The sequence below is a fragment of the Dicentrarchus labrax genome, unplaced genomic scaffold, assembly GCF_905237075.1.
Source record: "Dicentrarchus labrax unplaced genomic scaffold, dlabrax2021, whole genome shotgun sequence".
NCBI lineage: Eukaryota > Metazoa > Chordata > Actinopteri > Moronidae > Dicentrarchus > Dicentrarchus labrax.
Window position 1 is genome coordinate 22,809,603 of NW_026136721.1, and position 18,984 is coordinate 22,828,586.

The 18,984-nt window shown below is 37.7% G+C and overlaps 1 long non-coding RNA gene across 1 annotated transcript; it reads right to left on the bottom strand.

Moving 5' to 3' along the window:
• Positions 1-6,468: 6,468 nt before the first annotated feature.
• Positions 6,469-9,968, bottom strand: LOC127355401 (uncharacterized). Its single transcript, XR_007881756.1, has 4 exons — positions 9,656-9,968; positions 9,473-9,586; positions 7,188-7,266; positions 6,469-6,983 (listed from the first exon to the last, which is right to left on the bottom strand). It is a non-coding gene; the product is annotated as an uncharacterized LOC127355401 (long non-coding RNA).
• Between the last annotated feature and the right edge of the window lie 9,016 nt (positions 9,969-18,984).

Here is an 18,984-nt window from a genome sequence, read left to right on the forward strand (position 1 = left end):
TTTACCCTTCCACACTCCACCTCAGCCCTGCCCTGCCCTGCCCTGCACCGAGCTCCACCGCATGCCTGTATCCTCCTACAGTCCTTATTCAACACTGTCTGAGTGAGCCTGAGTGAGGGATTTTCAAGCTGTGGATGTGATAATTACATATTGATTATAAATAAGTCTTTGGAGGGCAGTATATGTGTGTGATGTCTGAAGTTATTGAGCTCCGGTTCTCTTCCATCTGGTAGAAAACCAGACTGAGAGTCGACAGCCATGTTAGCAGCTCTGTGAAGTTGTGCAAAATTTAAATTTTGCCCTGATGATGGAAAAATTAAAAGTTAAAGATCCCCTCTAAGGGGCGCATGGTAGCTCACCTGGTAGAGCGTGCTGAGTGTCGGATTTGTTTTTTCCACAAAATAAGAATATATATATATATATATATTATACATTTAAATCCTTAAAAAGGCATCTACTCTATTAAAATGTCAGAATTTATGGATGTTACATTTTCCTGATAGACACAAGATGTTTCCTACTTCACTGTACAGTCCATTCTCAGTGTTTGTGCATTAGTGGCTTCATGTTTCTTTATCACACACACATATATATATATATATATATATATATATATATATATAAGTATAAGATGCAAACTGGACCAAACTCTTTGTGATGTCACAAATAATGCTCATTGGCCCCGCCCCTTAAAGATCAGATTTTCAATGATGACAGAGAAACTACTAGTGACTAGTGTCAAACTCTGCCCATATATCATTCTGCACATCCTCATGTTGGTGCTAGAGCAGGGCTGCACAAAGTGGGGTTCACCATGAGGGTTTGATTTGGCCCTACCAGATTCTAATATGTAGTATCTCTAACTATTATTTTTCCTATTCTAAGGAAAGACACTTTGCAGGAATTCAGTTAATTAAGGGAACTTTGTTTCATACCATTTTGCATCTTTACAATACAATACAATATGGCCCGTGGCCCGCCATTACATTTAAGTTTTGGCCCTTTAAAGGAAAATGTTTCGGCAAGTCAGTGTGATTCATCGTCTGGGGACCACGAATGTCTGTAACAAATTTCATGACATTCCATCCAATAGATTCTTCGGTCTGTCCTAAAGTGGTGGGGTGATCATTGCCATCCCCAGTGCTATACAGTTAGGAGGGTAAAAAATAGAGCTGTGGTTGTGTCTTTATCAGCTCACCTTTAAACACCAACACATGCCACCTGCATCCTTTTATGTGGTGTATAAAGTAATTTAAGTGGATGTAATCATTAATGATGCACTGTTTAAGGACAAGTAATGGCACTTCAAGTGCTAAAAGGAGAGTGTACTGGTCAGTACAAGGTCTCATGAGGCACTACTACGGCACTAAAACTTGATAAGCAGCTACTTCACCTGAAGCACCTGGATAATTCAGAAACCATAAAGTCAGCTCCTGATTATACTGGACCTGCTGACTACATCAGGCTGCTCCTGTCAGTGTACCTTTACTCCGAGTCTGTTGAATCTGTTGAATATTAACCTGAATAAATTTATGTTTTGATAAACCTATGATCAGGCTTATCATTCGTGGGGGAAAACTTCTACTATGCAGGAAATTAAGCATTTCATACTTAAAGAGTAAAAACAGGAATAGGAAACAGAAGACCTCTTTTCACAGTTTTATTGTTTTACAAAAGGAAAACAATGATCCTTAACTTAAAAATGCTGAAAATAAGAATTAAAAGTCATATTCTTTACTCAGTCTTGTTATTAGAACTGTGAACTAATAGACATATTAGAGCTTCTTAGAGACCACATTCACATTTTCACTTTTGTTCAACTTTGTCAAGTTGTTCATGAATTCAATTAATTCAGAGAGGTTTCTTCCCTCGGGCCATCACCATGTTACAATTTGTTGTAAGATTAGCCTGTCAAAAGCTAAACGTCCAACGTGCTCTTACAGCCACATGTGAGTTGTTGTTCTGTTCTGTCATCACAACGATGAATGGTGCTCTCATTTTGTACAAACTTTGTCTCATTTATGAATGTTATGTTCACCATGGCGGAGTCGCAGGGGGAGGTGAATAATTAAAGCGACCACAAGGAACTTTCACTTTATGTTGATTCTGGCAGCCCCTGTGGACAAAAGCGGTAGTGTTTACATTGCATCATTTCACTTTATTTCGAGGTTAATCTGACTGAATCCAACCCGGCAGCGGGCATTAAAAATAGCTTTATAGATATAGCTAAACTTTGGTTTATGTAGGTCATACAGAGGCAACAGTATTACATTAAGACTGTTTCATAACCAGTTAAAACTCATTTAAGTAGTTTATATATCTAACTTAAATATCAAATTATTCCATCATTTATTAGATAGTGTTGCTCTATTTTAATGTGTGTGTGTGTGTGTCTGTGCGTGTGTGTGTGTGTGTGTGTGTGTGTGTGTGTGTGTGTGTACTTTAAAGTACTTTATATATGTGCTCTCAACACTTTACATCCTCTTAGACTAAAGACAAACATAAGCAATAGTAGGCTATATGGCTACGTTTAAATGCTTCCTCGTTGCTCCTTGGTCTAGTTGTCGGATAAATACAAAGTAAGATCAGCACAATCGACTGTTGTAGACATTTGCAGGTAAGGTAGTTTCAATGCACGGTAATCTTAAATATACACTACAGAATATTCTCTTTTGATGGTTGTAATGACAAACAAAAATAAACAACAATGAAGAAAAAATGTGTACAAACAAGAGGGTTGCCATCTAGACTCAACCCCACATTGTCCTTTGCCACGCCTTACACATTTGCATATTTGCACTCAAGCATGTACACATTTTTGTTGTAGGTTGTTTTGAAAAAGTTCAAAGCTCACATAGACACCAGACCAAGATACACTTCAGCATTTCAATACTTATATGACATATTTATAATGTTTTAGCTAGCTGTCTAGCTTTTTACTTAAATACTAATTCATATTCTTTCATTGCACACCATTCTTTCCTCACCACAGCCATAGTGTAAGAGCGTTCCACCATGTATTTTATTTCAAGTTTCATGAGAAATGAAATTAAACTCCCACTTCACATAAGTTCCCTTTGTTTCTTAAACATGCACAAGCATCCAGAAATACATTTAATTTTTCCCTTTTCAAGATCCAATCAACATCCTGGCTCGTTCAGGGGGATTTATTATGCAATGTGGTCTGTGTGAGTGTCAGTCGGCTATAAATTAAAGATAAAAACTGATTATAAAGAGAAACTACAGATCTTTTTCAAAGAAACGTCAACGACTTGGCAAGGAAATTGCACATATATATCCCACCCTATGTGTTTCAACATCACTGTCTCTGTAAGCACGGATCTGTTTCATCATACTACCCAGACATTGCAGCCCTGCATGTCTAAACTGCTAGTTAACAGTTGCATAATGTAGAGTACAATGAATGATGCACAAATTCCACTGTAATCTGACTACATTTGACTTACAGTGTGTTTGTGCACATGTGCATGCACAAACCTGAGTAACCTAGGTTATTTTTTTTGTTTATGTAAACAATTAAAAACACATTAAAACACTTCCTTTTGTGTCAATTTTCAGCTTTTGTTCTTTGTTCTTATATGATTAACAGAAACAACATGATTGAAACTATAAAAGAGACAAATTGCTGTACAAATCAGCACCATCAAGCATTTTGTAAATATAAAAATGTGATTTCTAACATTGTTTTCATTTATAATTTGTGCTGCATGTCCTGTAGGTAAAATAAACCCTCAATGGTTTTGGATAGCAAACAGTGTTATAAATTAAAGGAGCAGATGTGATAAGATAAGAGTTAAAGTTACAGCATCCAGCTGGCATTTTAACAGAATAATGATTTATGATTGTTACTATGGGAGCTGATTACAGTAACACTTATGAAATCAAAGGTCATAAAAAATCTAACATTTATTGGGCCAAACCCTCTGTAATTATTTGACAATACAGGTTAGGTATTATTGCCAATATATGATATGAAACACTTATTGACTAAAATAAAAGCTAACAGCCTACCATACTGTAAAAATATTAAATTACAAGCGTCAGGAGGATTATTATAGGCATCCATTAAAGGTCCAATGTGTAACATTTAGGAGGCTCTATTGTCAGAAATGGAATATAGTATTCATACCTATACATTTTATATGTTTTCATTAGTGTATATCACCTGAATAAAGGAATCGTTGTTACCACAGGCTACCTTCCATAGAGTCTGTCATGTTGAACCACCATGTTTCTACTGTAGCCCAGGAGGGACAAGCGAAACACTGGCTCTAGATAGGGGTGTTCGCTTTCTTCAGGCTTTTTGCAGTCACCATAGTTTCTCCTTTGCTCTTTGAAGGGGAGGGTGAAGCGACAATCTGCAACTAGATGCCACTAGATCCTATGCACTGGTCCTTTAAAGTTGTACTGTTTATTGAGGTGACGGTAATTTTAATGATTTAAATAATGTTAGGGACTATATTTTGTAACAACGATAAAATCATCATATGTGTGGGAGAAAAATCTTAATCTGTAAAATAAGTAGTTCCTATATCTGTCAGATTAATGTAGTGGTGTCAGAAAGGTACAGTTTTTACCTCTGGATTAGAAGTATAAAGTGGCCTATAATGGAATACTAAATAAGTACCAGTACCTAAAATTTGTGTACTTCAGTACAGTACGAGTTACTAGAAGTCAGGACATAAGCCCACAGTGTGCTGCAGACCCTCTACCAGTGACCTCAGAGTAAAAGAGTGAGGTCCCATTTATGAAAGAGGCAGATTGTAGTCATCCTGCTGAGTCACAAACTGCTAACATGGAACAGCAGAGTGGAGACATCCTCGCTGGAAAACTGAGAAGGATGATGTTACAGGATTTGTGTGTGTGTGTGTGTGTGTGTGTGTGTGTGTGTGTGTGTGTGTGTGTGTGTGTGTGTGTGTGTGTGTTTGTGTGTGTGTGTGAGAGGGTGTTTCTGTTTGTTGTAGAAGGTCAGGCGCCACAGTTTGGGTGTGACCACCGCTGTCCTGTCAGCACATCGAGTGTCCACAAAACTCCTCCCTCTACCCCCTGCCTCTCTCTCTCTCTCTCTCTCTCTCTCTCTCTCTTTCTGTCTCTCTCTCTTTTTCTCACTCCCCCTCCCCTCTCTTACCCTCTTTCTTCCTCCCTTCCTCAGAGCCAGGGTGTAACCAAGACTCTACTTGTCAGTTATTCAGATCTGTAAAAGGAGAGGGGGGTCTTTGTGTTTGTGTGTGTGTGTGTGTGTGTGTGTGTGTGTGTGTGTGTGTGTGAGAGAGAGAGAGAGAGAGAGAGAGAGAGAGAGAGAGAGAGAGAGAGAGACAGGCAGAGACAGCAGGCAGGTTTTCTTGAACAATAAAGCTGTCTGTTGGTTATTTCTGAACCCTGGAGAGGAAGCACTACTCCCTGCAGGGTGGGGAGACGATTCATAGAGCCCCCACCCAACACACACACACACACACACACACACACACACACACACTGTGCACACAAATACACACACATTGATCTGATCCACACAGTTCACAAGTCACACACACACACACACACACACACACACACACTGGCTATCTTTGAGTCTCTTTCACTGTCTTGCCACACCCTTCTTGTAAAAGAATCGGTAATTGTGTCTTGGAAGGAATCATCTATTATAAAGCCAGGCATTATTCCAGCTTAGCTCTGAATTACTTGGTAACTTCCCTCAGGCCTGTTCTGTCTGCTTCACACTAACTCTGTATCGGGGTCTGCTGCAGGTCCCACTGTATAAGATGTAATGTGATGAGTTTGAAGCAATCTTTAATTGTAGTTTATATGGCCTGTAGCTGTATATAAAGCGTGTCTGTCTGTAGAAAAATGCAGTTGATTACTGCACTATTGAACAGAGATAATGGTACTAATACATTAATGCAAGGATACTTTATGCTCAGTTATATTTATGTATACATGGGTTGATGGTAGACATAAGTACTCTTAATCTGTGGGTTCATTTGTTTTGCCCTCCAGTGTCATAATTTAGAGAGATATTTGTGAGTGAAGCGATGGATTTCTCAAAAAGTCTGTATAATGTAATGAAATGTAATCTTAGTTCTGTTGGTTAGCCCAGTTAGTCCTTATAAATAAACAAATTACAAACTAGATGAAGTTTTAACTTTTGAACAGCTGCTGCAGAGGTCAAGTGTATTGACTGGTTAATTTAACCTTGGCAGGGAAAAGAGCAAAAAAAACGAAAAAGAGGAAAAGAACGACGTATTGTGACGTAAGGGATCACAGGTTAAATTCAGGCAGGTGCAAGGTTCAATTATACAATATAATTGTCATAATACAGTGTTGCACAACAAAATGCAGTTGTAGCCCCTTCACGCTACACACACAGAACATGTATGAATATTTAAATATTTAAATTTAGAATAGAATAAAATAATAGAATAAGCAATAAAATAGGAAACACTGAAACACTTGATGATAATAACAATATAAACAGCTGGAGTTTTTGGTTCTGTGGTACTAAATCCTGAATGATCCAGGATGTTGTAGTGGAGACAGGTCACTGTAAAGATGAGGGTAGGTTGGTGGGATAGTGGAGTGGTCTCAGGTCCAAGTTGGGTTAGCTTAGCTCTAGGATGTGGATGATAGTTGTGTTTTCATTTTATTTATCTCATTGAGGCACAGGGTCTCATTCTCAAGCAGCAACACAACACAAAGTGACAGACTGACAGGACATTCAGACAAAATAGAGCACAAATCATAGAAGTGCCAAAGTTCCCAAGAGTTGTGGGCAGCGATCGTCTCAAGGCCTGCTGCACTTCATACTATTCCTGCACTTTCTTTCTCGAGGTTGTGTTCTGTGAAGTTTCAGGGGGCCACCACGCCACGTGCTGCCATCTTGTGTATTTCCAGTAAGTGCATTAGACTAATCTGGTTGCACCTTTAGAGTTTGATACACAGTCTGCAAACCTGTCCTGATCTGTCTGGGAAAGCAGCCAGCCAGAAAAAAGTAAATGAACAGTAGAATACATTCCCTTCCTTCAGTGCTGGAAGGGATTTTCACTTTCTGAGTATCTTATAGTTTGAACAATGCAACTTCTTTTCACTTTTATTAGTTAAAAATAATAATGGATATTTTTAAAGCCATATAATTTTACATTAAAATGTTTTTATAGATTGTAGCTCACGTCCTTGCTGCAGCGGGTGTGGGTTCGAATCCGACCTGTGGTCCCCCCCCCATCCTGTCAATCTCTCAAGCTCTCCTGCCTGATAAAGGGGAATAGCATCCATAAATATATATTTAAATATAAATAAATAAACAGATGAATAAGAAATTAATAAAAACGCGAATTGCACAATTAAAACCAAACAAGCAAAATACAGGTAATAAATGAATGGATAAAAAAACTAGTGCAAAACATTGATTTATGTGTAGATGGATGGATATATATATATATCTTTCCCACGATGGTCACATCATTCAAGGAAACATGTTAGGTGTCATGGGTAGAAATATATTTACTGTTTAAAAATGCAACAATATAAAAACTGTATCCACTGAATCAGCCTTCATAGAAATCTCTGCACATTTGACATAATTTGAACAAAACTATTGAATCCACATATACAGTAAGTACAGCACAAAAACATTTTCTTATTTTACTTTTTGTTTTATTAAACCATTAACAGTCTACTTCCACATGTGGATGTTTGGAGCGCTGCGTGTTGACCAGGTATCAGCGATAATATCAACTCAACCCCACAATCATAATTCCAAACTGTCACAACTAGAAACTGTTGACCTGCTCTTCAAGTTATTAGTAAGGTCTGAAACAATGATAATAATAATAAACAGTAATTAGTGTCCAGCCCCATGTTGTGGTTTGGTATAAAGGTGAATAAGGGTTATCGCCTGTCAACAAGAGACAGATAAATTACCAACTAACCTAACTAACCCTGTGACATTTTTAACCGCAGCGTACATTAATAACTGAACAACAGCTGCTTTCTATGTGTGTGTTTACGTTCCTTATTACATTCTTTATTAGGGTGGACTGATTTCCTTTCATGTTGATGTCGCACCTCAATTGCCGCGAGGCAAACTCACTTTTAGTGACAACCTACATGTACACAGACAAACCTGTTCGGATTCTCCGAGTACACCTGCACTGGGAGAATTTAGACGCCAGAGGAATGGGAGTCAAGCAGTCGAGTTGCAGAGAGGTGCAGCCAGTGAAAAAAGCAGATATGAACAATTACTGTGTTTGTTCTTACAGTGTTAGGTGTGCGGTTACGCCATACTGCCTGTCTGCTTGCGGTGAATAAAGAGACAGAGATGTGATTGTTCCCCAGGGAGACGTTAATAAACTATAACATAGCTCAGAGTGAGAGTCACCTGTCATCATTGTACAAAAACAAGCAGTATTCATCTAATGTTGGAAAACAGAGATCATATTGAAGGTGGATCATAATCTTACTCCGTCACACACGTATTATATGGTAGCCATCTTTATGGAAGTCAAAGCTCCACGCAGCTGCCTCTCATCTGTCAGATAAAGTTGGAAATAATCTGTACGCTTACATTCTCTGAAATTCATTATCTCTGAATTTATGAGTGTCACTCAATCTCTTTAATTGCGTTTATGAAAGGATCAAGAGAACACACACACACTCAGTGAAATCTTGCACAATATTTTGTTTGTCTTTGAGCTTCTTCTTGTTTTTCTGATAATTTGGCAGTTTGTCCTTATTGCATGTCAACTGTCGGCAAATAGAGGCATTAATGCAAGTTTGTTGTTGTCTAGAAGCAAATGAAAACTAATAATATAGTTGTCTGTCAGCACAATGAGAAAAGGTGTGTCTCCTGCCTGCAGTTTATGATGCATTTTGTTATTGTGAAGTGGAAGGTTTTCAGCAGTGAGCTGTAAAGAAACTTTTATTTTCGAATAGAGAGTCTTAAGAAAAGTGTGTGAGTTCTCGTCATTCTGTCAGTGTTGCAGTAAGTCTTCACAGTGGGAAATCAAACAGCTGCACTAATGTTAACGTGTGTGAGAGTCTGCACACAAAACAACCCGTTACAATACACAGTGGAGGCTGTGAAGAAGTGGCAGAGAGGTTCAGTTACCTCTGCAATCACTGCTCAGTGTGCCAGAATATCCGCTCTGTCATTCTGTCAATTTTACCTGTGTTGTGTGTGTGTGTGTGTGTGTGTATGTTTTGCCAGCATCGTTCCCCCAAAGGGAAGCTCTGACTGAGTGATAATTATGGTTTATTTTTTATAGCTCTGTCTGGACAGTCCTCTGTGGCCCACAGGTCACACCCTGAACAGTGGGGTTGTGTGTGTGTGTGTGTGTATGTGTGCGTGTGTGTGTGTGTGTGTGTGTGTGTGTGTGTGTGTGTGTGTGTGTGTGTGTGTGTGTGTGTGTGCATCTGTGTGTGTGTGTGCATCTGTGTGAGATGTTGTTTGACTCACAGCCCCAGTTTGTGTCCTTGCTGTTTTACAGTTGCTGGCGGCATGGCTGTGGGGATGTTTGTCTGTGTTTAGGTCCATCAACCACTCTGGTCCAGCCTGAAATATCTAAACAAACTATTAAATTAATTGGCACCAAATTTTACAGAAACATTCCCCCCCCCCTATAGGATGAATCATACTCACGCTGGTGATCCCTGGATGTTTGCTTTAGCACTACCATCTGGTGAAAATTTCAGTTTGGCCAATTTCTTTTTCTTTTAATGACCTCAGCCTGAGCTGTACTTTTCATTTAATGCTAATTATCAAATGTATACACAAACCTTCTGAATTAACACTGGCTGTTTGAAACAAACCCTTAATTCACTGAGTTATGTTAAGATTTTTGTCTCTACACGCTGTTTTTCCAGGTTGCCTCTCTCTGCCATTGCTGGCCTGTTTATGCTACTGGGTTAGCTCGCTCAACGAGTCTGTTGCTGTGCCGAGGCTGTCACTTGATCTTCAGAGGCAAACCATTTTATTAGTGCAATAAAAAACAACTCAGCCACTGCTTGTGGAAAGACAATATAACTGCCCAACCCCCTTTTTCTATTATTAACCTATCCAAATTTTATTTAGTTTCTTATAAATATTTTATTGATGGTCTAGTGATACTTTGTATTATCATAAAGTATATTATGATAATCATGACAGCACTTAGATTTCAACAATCATGCATTTTTCTCATCGTGTAGCTGTCAAAATTATTACACATACGACGGGGACATGATATAGCAAAAAGCATGAATCCGAGATATTAGTTTTCTTTAATTGATATGTCAGCTATAAATACGCTGTCAGGGCTTTACATCCTGCTGTTCATATTGTATTAAGACATATATATGTGTATATATATAATATGAACAATGTGTTATAGGTTCCTAAATTAAAGAATAAAATTAACTCAACTTGAGTTGTGGCATGTATAGCTGTCTGCCATGGTGCCCTTTTTGATGCTACAACTTGTCAGAAAATAAATATTGTGTGTAAAATGTAATGTTGCTGATCAAACATCTGAACTGAGATCACACTGCAATATTTGCTTTCCTTCAACAAATTGGACAACTTAAACCAAAAGTTTATCATCTAAAACCATGATGAGATCACATTCACTGAAATAAAGATGAATCTGTTGTGTGCATACTGTACCCTGCCACTTGTCATCTTACTGCTGAAATGAATGAAACTCAGTTTAGACGCAGGTCCTGCACTGACATGTATTGTTACTTAATCTAAGCTAACCCAACCGTCACAGCAATTGACAGCTAAATTAATCTCCCCACATGAAATCGACCGAAGGAGGTGCATCGGTGGCGCCTGGAGAACTCGCTGTGTTTAGTCTGTTTGTAACCTTAGATCAGTGGATGTTACCCATCATGCACTGAGATAATGCAGTCAGTGGAAAGCACAGCATCTTGATTTGGAGAGATTATTGTGGGCCAAGTTGAGGTGATATCATGGCAAGTTGGGAGCAAATCAATTTTTAGAATATTTTATCTTTTCAAATAGAAAACAAAACACACAGACACACATTGACAATACAAACATGATCACATTAACGATGTCTCAAAAATAAACCAACAGACAAATAATACGAGACAATTAAATACTTTAATACTTAAAACATTGACAGAGTAACATGATATTTAAAAGTCCAGTGTCTAACATTTATGAGGCTCTATTCACAAAAATGGAATATAATATGCATAGGTATGTTTTTATTAGTGTATAATCACCTGAAAATGACATGTTGTGTTTTCGTAACCTTAGAATGAGACTTTTTTTTATCTTCAGTGTCTTAATACCATTACATAAACATTAAACAACACCATAACCAAAAAAAATTAAAATAATAATAATAATTATAATAAACCAAACAGAATAGAAGTAGCCTACAGGCCATTGATAGGATCAAATATTAATTGGTGAGATGGACTAGCACACCAAACACAGAATAATAGATCAAATGTGAAAAAAGTAGTATAATAAAATAAATAATAACAAAATAAAACAAACATTTTAAATACTTAGGATCTTTAGAACATTATACTAGTAAGAGAAATAAGAGATGTGCGATAGTTATGGCTGATCAATCAGAAGTCTTTTTAGCTTTTTGAAATGTGATATTATCTGTAAACTTGATTTTCTCCAGTTTAAGAAAGAACATCATGTCCCCCAACCAGGAAGACGCTGACTAAATCAAATGTTAACTGAAAGCAGAAGGACTGAGAAGAGCGAGGAATGCAGAAATGATCACAAAGTTGTGAATCAGGATCACAATGACAACAGTTAAATTCACTAGTAGAGATTGAAACAAACAAAATCTCTTCCTCATACATATATTTTGTAAAAGCTAATTATTTACTTTTGCAGGCGGCAGCTGTCCTGTTGTTGAGAGGAATGACAGTCTCATTATATTTCAGTTCACGTGAATGGTTCCAGTGAAATCTTACCTGGCATCTGGCCTCTGTCAGTTTCGCTGCCTTCCACAGAACTACGTTCCCGCATCACATTCTTTTATACAGGTTATTGTTGACATTGTTTATCTTCACCGTCTGACACTGGTGGAGGTTTATTGTGTTATTGTGCCTGGTTGGGCAGGTAATGAAAGCCGTAAAAATGCCTAAAAACTGCACCACTTGGTTTGTCTTTGTATTTTTAAACTTTTTTCACTGTAAAATCGAGACATGATATTTTCCTGCTGATCTGATCTGATGGTAACTGACTTGGTTGATCTGGACATAATAAAAACTTTGTTTTGACTCCTCTGACTGACTCATTTTTCTGGACAACGGTAAAAAAAATAAAGTGCTCACAGCAGAATGAAAGACAGAGCAGTTAAGTGTAATCTAATCTTTGACGTCAGAGCAACAGTAGGTGGCAAAGAAGACTTTGGTTTCCTTAAACATCCTTAAACTAAGAGGAACCACTGAAACCTCTCAGTGCAAACACAATATAATCCAGAAGATGCAAGAGAGCATTTGAAGTGTGTGTGTGTGTGTGTGTGTGTGTGTGTGTGTGTGTGTGTGTGTGTGTGTGTGTGTGTGTGTGTGTGTGTGTGTGTGTGTGTAATACTTTCTTAGGGTGTGACCTCCCTGGGGGGGGTCAGGAAGTCTTTGAGTTTGACCCTGCCCATTATTGGTATGTATGTTTTTATGCCTTGAGGAGTAACATGTTCCACGTACGAACAGATTTAGCTTTTTCTGTTCCTTGTGTCAGCTTCAACTCATTTCAGCAAAGCAATTTAGCTACATTTTGAGTTTTATCCACATAAAGTTAATCTATTGATATTCATTTTAAAAAATAATCATAACTTTATTAAGAAGTATTTTCAGAAGAAAGAGACAAAGTGCTTCCCAGTAAAAATAAATACAGAATAACAGTAAAGAACATAAAGTTAAAAGAAGAAGAGTTCAGGCTGGCTCATTATTCAACAATATCACTGGGAACAAGACCACAAAGCCTTAAAAGTAATTGACAAATCAGTTGTAAAACTCTCAGGGAGCCGGTGCATTATAGATGAGCAAGAGGCAACATTAATTTAATCCATCGGCAGAAATGGAATATAATATTCATAGGTATGTTTTCATTAGTGTATAATCACCTGAAAATAAGAATCGTTGTGTTTTTGTTACCATAAAATGAGCCGTTTTACAGATCCTCTTCCACTAAGGCCACCATGTTGAACTACTATGTTTCTACAGTAGCCCAGAAAGGTCAAATCAAACACTGGCTGTAGATAGCACCTTTCATATTTTTATACAATATTCAGTTGCACCTGTTGCAATCTGCAACTTCACTGCTAGATGCCACTGAATCCTACTCATGGGTCCTTTAAAGATAATTTAATTTTGGCTATTGCTGGCTATCTAACTAAATAGTTTCAGTTGAAGAAATCAGGATTATACTTTCCTGGATAATTTCTCATCAGCTAATAAAATAAAAAATTAAATAAAAATCTGCGAGCAAACTTTATTATTTACCTTTGAATTAATAATGGATAATTATAATAATTATATCCTTCCCCTCCTGTGGCTGCATGGATAACGCACATTTTGTATGTGATTAGCCCAATCATTGACATCACTTTGTAACCCAGGTTACAAATGCATGACATTAGCCTTCAAATTAAAATCAACAAATTAAAATATCAAATGCATCTTCAAATTAAATTGATTTTTATAATGAAATAAATAAAACAATTCCACTCATTTAAAAAGTAAAACAATTTAAGTTGCTCTGCAGTAACTGTCCCTCCTCCCTATCTCTGATTCCAGAGTCAGAGGGTAAAATATAATATTAAATAAAAACATGTTGTCTAAAGTTGAGCCTGAAGGTAGCATTTTAACATAAATTTGCTCAAATGGTCATGGTGCTGTGTTTCAACAAATGTCATGTAATGTCTATTTCTCACATTGACTGTGACAGAAGCCTGAAGTGTAACTATTGTAGCTATTGCTTTTTTTTTTCCACGATCAATGTTGGTAGAAACACCTTTGTTGTATGTGTCTGTTACGTGATGTGCTCCGTGCCAACGTTTCTGTCTTTGCATTGGATGAGACCAATAAGGTGGTTGTACTTGTACTGGGATCTGTACTTTCCCCTTTCTTTTTAGTTTTACCCATATAGTTTTACAAAAATATCTGTATTTTCTACACTTTACATTTTCAAAACATGCTTGTTACTTTAGTTTTAATGCCGCCTACAGTGGCTGCAGTTTATTAATTAAATAAAGAAAAGGTTTCACCGACTAGCGAGGTTAGCAACGCTTGACTGACTAGTCGACTAATCACACAAGTCTATCATTACCAGGAATGTGAGCTTACATGTATTTAACTGGCTAATGCAACTCCTGTTCCAATGACGTCACATTGCAGAAAAAAAAACAGGTTCAACTTTATCCAAAAAAAAAACTGTCAGGAGGAAACAACAAGTTCAGTTCAGTTCAGTTCAGCTATACTGGAGGATGAGAGAGACTTTATTGTTGTTTTATTGTTGCTGTGTTTTAACTCTGCTAGTTTGGTTTATTTAGTAAAAAAATCTGAACTGAATAATTCTCTCTCACACCCACACAGCCAGTCTATCATCTCCTCTCCCCTCAGGGACGGATTTGAGTATTTGTGTCGTGCATTGTGTCTGTGCAGAATGACGTCTGTGTGTGTGTATGTGTGTGTGTGTGTGTGTGTGTGTGTGTGTGCCACCACCTTCACCTCTGGCTAAACTTGACATTTACAAACTGTGCTCCTCCCTCTACTGCCACACACATACTTTAATACATATAAATGTTCATATTCTATAAAGAAAATTATATTTTATTAGTATATGACCTAGTGTATAATTTCCTATTTGGGGTATTCACATTTTGCTGTGTTATTATGTGCTATTATTGGGGCCTGTTTGGATCGAAGCAGTGCTGTAGTCGAGGCAACCTTTGTCGAGTCCAAGGACCAGGACTAGTCGACACCGAGTCTAAAGAGGTTCAAGTCCAATTGAGAGAGACAGAGTCAAGACCAAAACAGAAAAAAGGGAATGCTTTTGCCATTGCCAATGGATTTTGGCAGTCAGGCGTACGACTGCAAGTGACATTGACACTGACATTGGCATAGGCTGCCTGGTAACCATGGTTACCAGGCGGGCAATGTCAATGCCCATTCCAGATGGATTTTGAATTAAACCAATATCCGTGTTGTGTGCTTCCTTCATGGTTTTGTTTTGAAGGACAAAGTTACCACAGAAAAAAAATCATAAATTGCTGGACTCGCTGGACGAGTCAGAGAGCTAATACCAAAGACTCTAAGACGGTTTGAACCTTTTGTCATTATTATTGTTTTTTTAAACTCATCATTGCCTTCAGTTGGCTTGTGCCTTGACCATTATGCATCAGTGCTAGAATGTGAATATCACTCGAACAGGGGACATCTGTCATTATCTGACAGCCAAAACGGGACTCTGGAAGCTTTACACTTTCACAAAAAACATTATGTCACATTAAAAGAAAGTCAGGCGAACAACTCTCAGTTCATATATGAGTAGATTGAGGATCGAGGTACATTTTTAAATTGATTGAAACGCTGTAGACAGATTTTAGCATTAAAACACATCCTACAGTTGACCTCCAAAATGTCCCCAGCAGACTCGCCAATCCACTGTTGGTGAATGACAATGACACCAAGGTCGACTGTAGGGAATACAGGTTTACACACGCACACACACACACACACACACACACACACACACACACACACACACACACACACACACACACACACAAACACTTTTCTTTCGCTTTCTTTTCTAATTCACTGTAAGTATTTGCTGCCGTCATTGTCATCGCACTAGTCATAATTGTAGTTATAGCTTCATAGCAGGATGTGTGGCAGTGGAAGCATTTATATTTGTTTTTTAGCCATGCTAGCAGCATTGCTATAGGGACATGCAGTAACAGCCTAGTTTTCTTTTGTCATAATAATATTTCTATATAATTTTTTTTATTGCTGCAACTAAACACAAAGCAGAAAAGCATCAAATCCACATATTTACAAAACTGAAACTATGTAGTATTTGTCACTTTTTCCATTATTATCAACTAATTAATTAGTCCACTATTATTTTATCTCCTCTTTTCTTGTATTTCAAGTCATAAATGACATGTAAGATGAGTTGCAGACACACTCTCCCTGCTGATACCTGGAAATGGAAAGAATATTCACATCTTACTATTGATAAATTCAGTTCCTCATCTCCAGCTAATTACCAAATCAAAACATCTTCCTCATCAGCATTATGTGTTCTGTCTGGGTTTTAAAATAAATCTAAAAGTAAAAATAAGTCTAAAAGTAACACTCTTGGTGAAAAGGTTAAGGAATTGGTGAAATTCAGTTTACTATAGTTAAAATAGTAAATATTTTCTGTCATAAGCTCTTAATTGCGCAGTCATAATTAAACAATAGTGATAACAGTAGTATTGTACTGTTGTATTATATACTAAAAGAAGAGTGTGTTTTGTAACTCCTCTTCATTGTTGAGCAGTGAAGCATCACATACCCTGGAACAGTGACCAGTTTTGTGTGTGTGGTTCCACAGAAGATAATCTTGTTTACCTTTTCAACAAGAGATAGCATTAAATAACACATTCCAGCTTAAAACAAATACACACGTAACAGACAATAGCAAATGTGAACACACATACACATACGCACGCAGACGAAGAGTAACTGCAGAGTCTTCCCCACATTCTTCTGGATGAAATACCTGTCTGATTTTTGCACAATGAAACCTCTTCTATTACATTCAAGCACACACAAGCAACCTGATCGACAAGCAAATTTCAGCGGGATGAGTTTGGTGAAAATGGACCTGTTTGAATGCAATAAGAGGTCAGCGCTCATGTCCTGTTGACTCTGAGGGCCGACGGTAGCACAAACATGTGCTGTGTCGCAAATCCGTACTAGTCCATATAGTTTGTAGACTGTTCACACTGGACAATGACAAAATTAAGTCAAACCACAAAGGAAACGGAGGAGGTGCAAACAGCTTGAAAAAATTTGAATAAATTGTGGGGTGATGGTTAAATGGCTCGAAAAGTTTACTTCTCAGGAAAAACTGTTTTCTCTATTTGTGCTGAATTGGCAGTAGCTTATACTTTGTTATACTTTGATTGACATCCAACATCATATTATAGAATATTCTGTTAGCATAAAATAGTAAAGTATGCTGACTAAGAACTCAAACAAACTATAATATGAAATAATAAGGACAATCAACAGAGGTGTCAGCTTGAGTTTACTCATTTAAACTTAAACTTGGTCTTTAATATCAATGACTCGTGACTTTACTTGAGCCTTTTACTTACTTGATACCCAAAGATTTAAAACTTTGACACAAATGAATTCCTTTCCTGAATCAACTAACATTGACGCTATTCATCCCCAGCAAGTTGTCACTAAATTCCCCAGAATCACTTTGTTTGAAACGACAACATCCAGTGAAGTTGCAGGAAAGAACCATGAAGAACAAACATTACGTTACTGAGTACCAGTTAAGTAACCGTTAATAAAGTCACCGTTAATAAACTCAAAGTTTAGGTCTCGGGACATGAGTGCATAGACTAGAGACTTTCTTGTGACCTGCCAAACAAGGACTTGGTCCTACCTTTGATGGTTAGTATGTGCATACCGTATAAAATTAGTATAGAGTGTGGATTTAGGACACAGCTTCAGTCTTTATTAGATATTTCCATTCAGGTATACTCTATCGTTTTGTATTTGCACCTGTTGTAGTTTCTGGAGTTTTACCCGTGCAGGTGTTGTGCCTCCATTTGTGATTTATCTACTGATACTTAAATACTGCTCTCCCAACCTTGAGAGATAAGAACAACGGTTGAATAGGACCTCAGTTGAGAGGTGGCAATAAAACAGTTTCTCTTCTGGGGCATTTTAATTTGCCAGAGCAGGTCTCCATTATCTGATCACTTAAGGCCACAGGATGTTGTCTGACCTTTGCTCTGCCTATCATTAGTTCCTGTTAATATGGATGATCCAGAGAGTGAAAGTATCAGGCATTGTTCTAGGATATGAATGCATCTCCTGGCCTAAACCCCGTTCTTTACACTGAGCACCACAGTATATGACATGGGCTCAGCTGGCAGCAGGAATAAGGGGCAGGAGAGTTAACATGTCATGAGTATCATTAAGTCCATGTTTTTGTAGGGCTATTTTGTGTAGAGAGATGTCAGAAAAGAAAAGAGAGAGAGATAGGGAGTGATGCATAACAAAGGCCCCCAGCTGCACTTGAACTGGGGACATTACAGACATGGTCTGCCATATAGGCCACCATATAATGCCAGTTTTGAATGTCACGATTCCTTATATGAATATGATTGAGTAATGCCAAATAGTTAAATCACTAATGTAAATCTACCACTCATTGTTCCAATAGAAGTTTCCCTTACCTTGGGAAGCAACAGTATAATTGTTTTCATGTAGAAATAACATCGACAGTCTCAACCTCACTATTAGTCTGATTTATAAGCTGTGAGTGCAGACCGGCCAGCACTGCTGTCTTTCCCAGGTTTCTCCTGTATTTCAAGGCCATCTCATGGTGCCCTCCCGTTTTGTGCATGTCAAACTTTATTATGAATAGTCATCATAAAAGGATTGTATGTTTGATGTTGCCTAAGTTGCCAGATCATCTATGAAACAAGACCCAATAGGACATACAATTGGCTCTTTGAGCAGGCGGACGGGCCAGCTGATTTAACACCTAACAACTTAACTGTCGCAACAATTTATGATGTTCACTGAAACAACAGCTTAACAGACATGATCCCTTGATGACTAAATGACATACAAAATAACTATGAATGTGTGAAGGCGCACTCTGAGATCTATCTAAAGCTCTAAAGTGATTTAAAGATTTAGCCAGTGGGCGCTAACTCTGTTTTGTATGCAAATGCTGGCTCATGCATGTCCAAACAG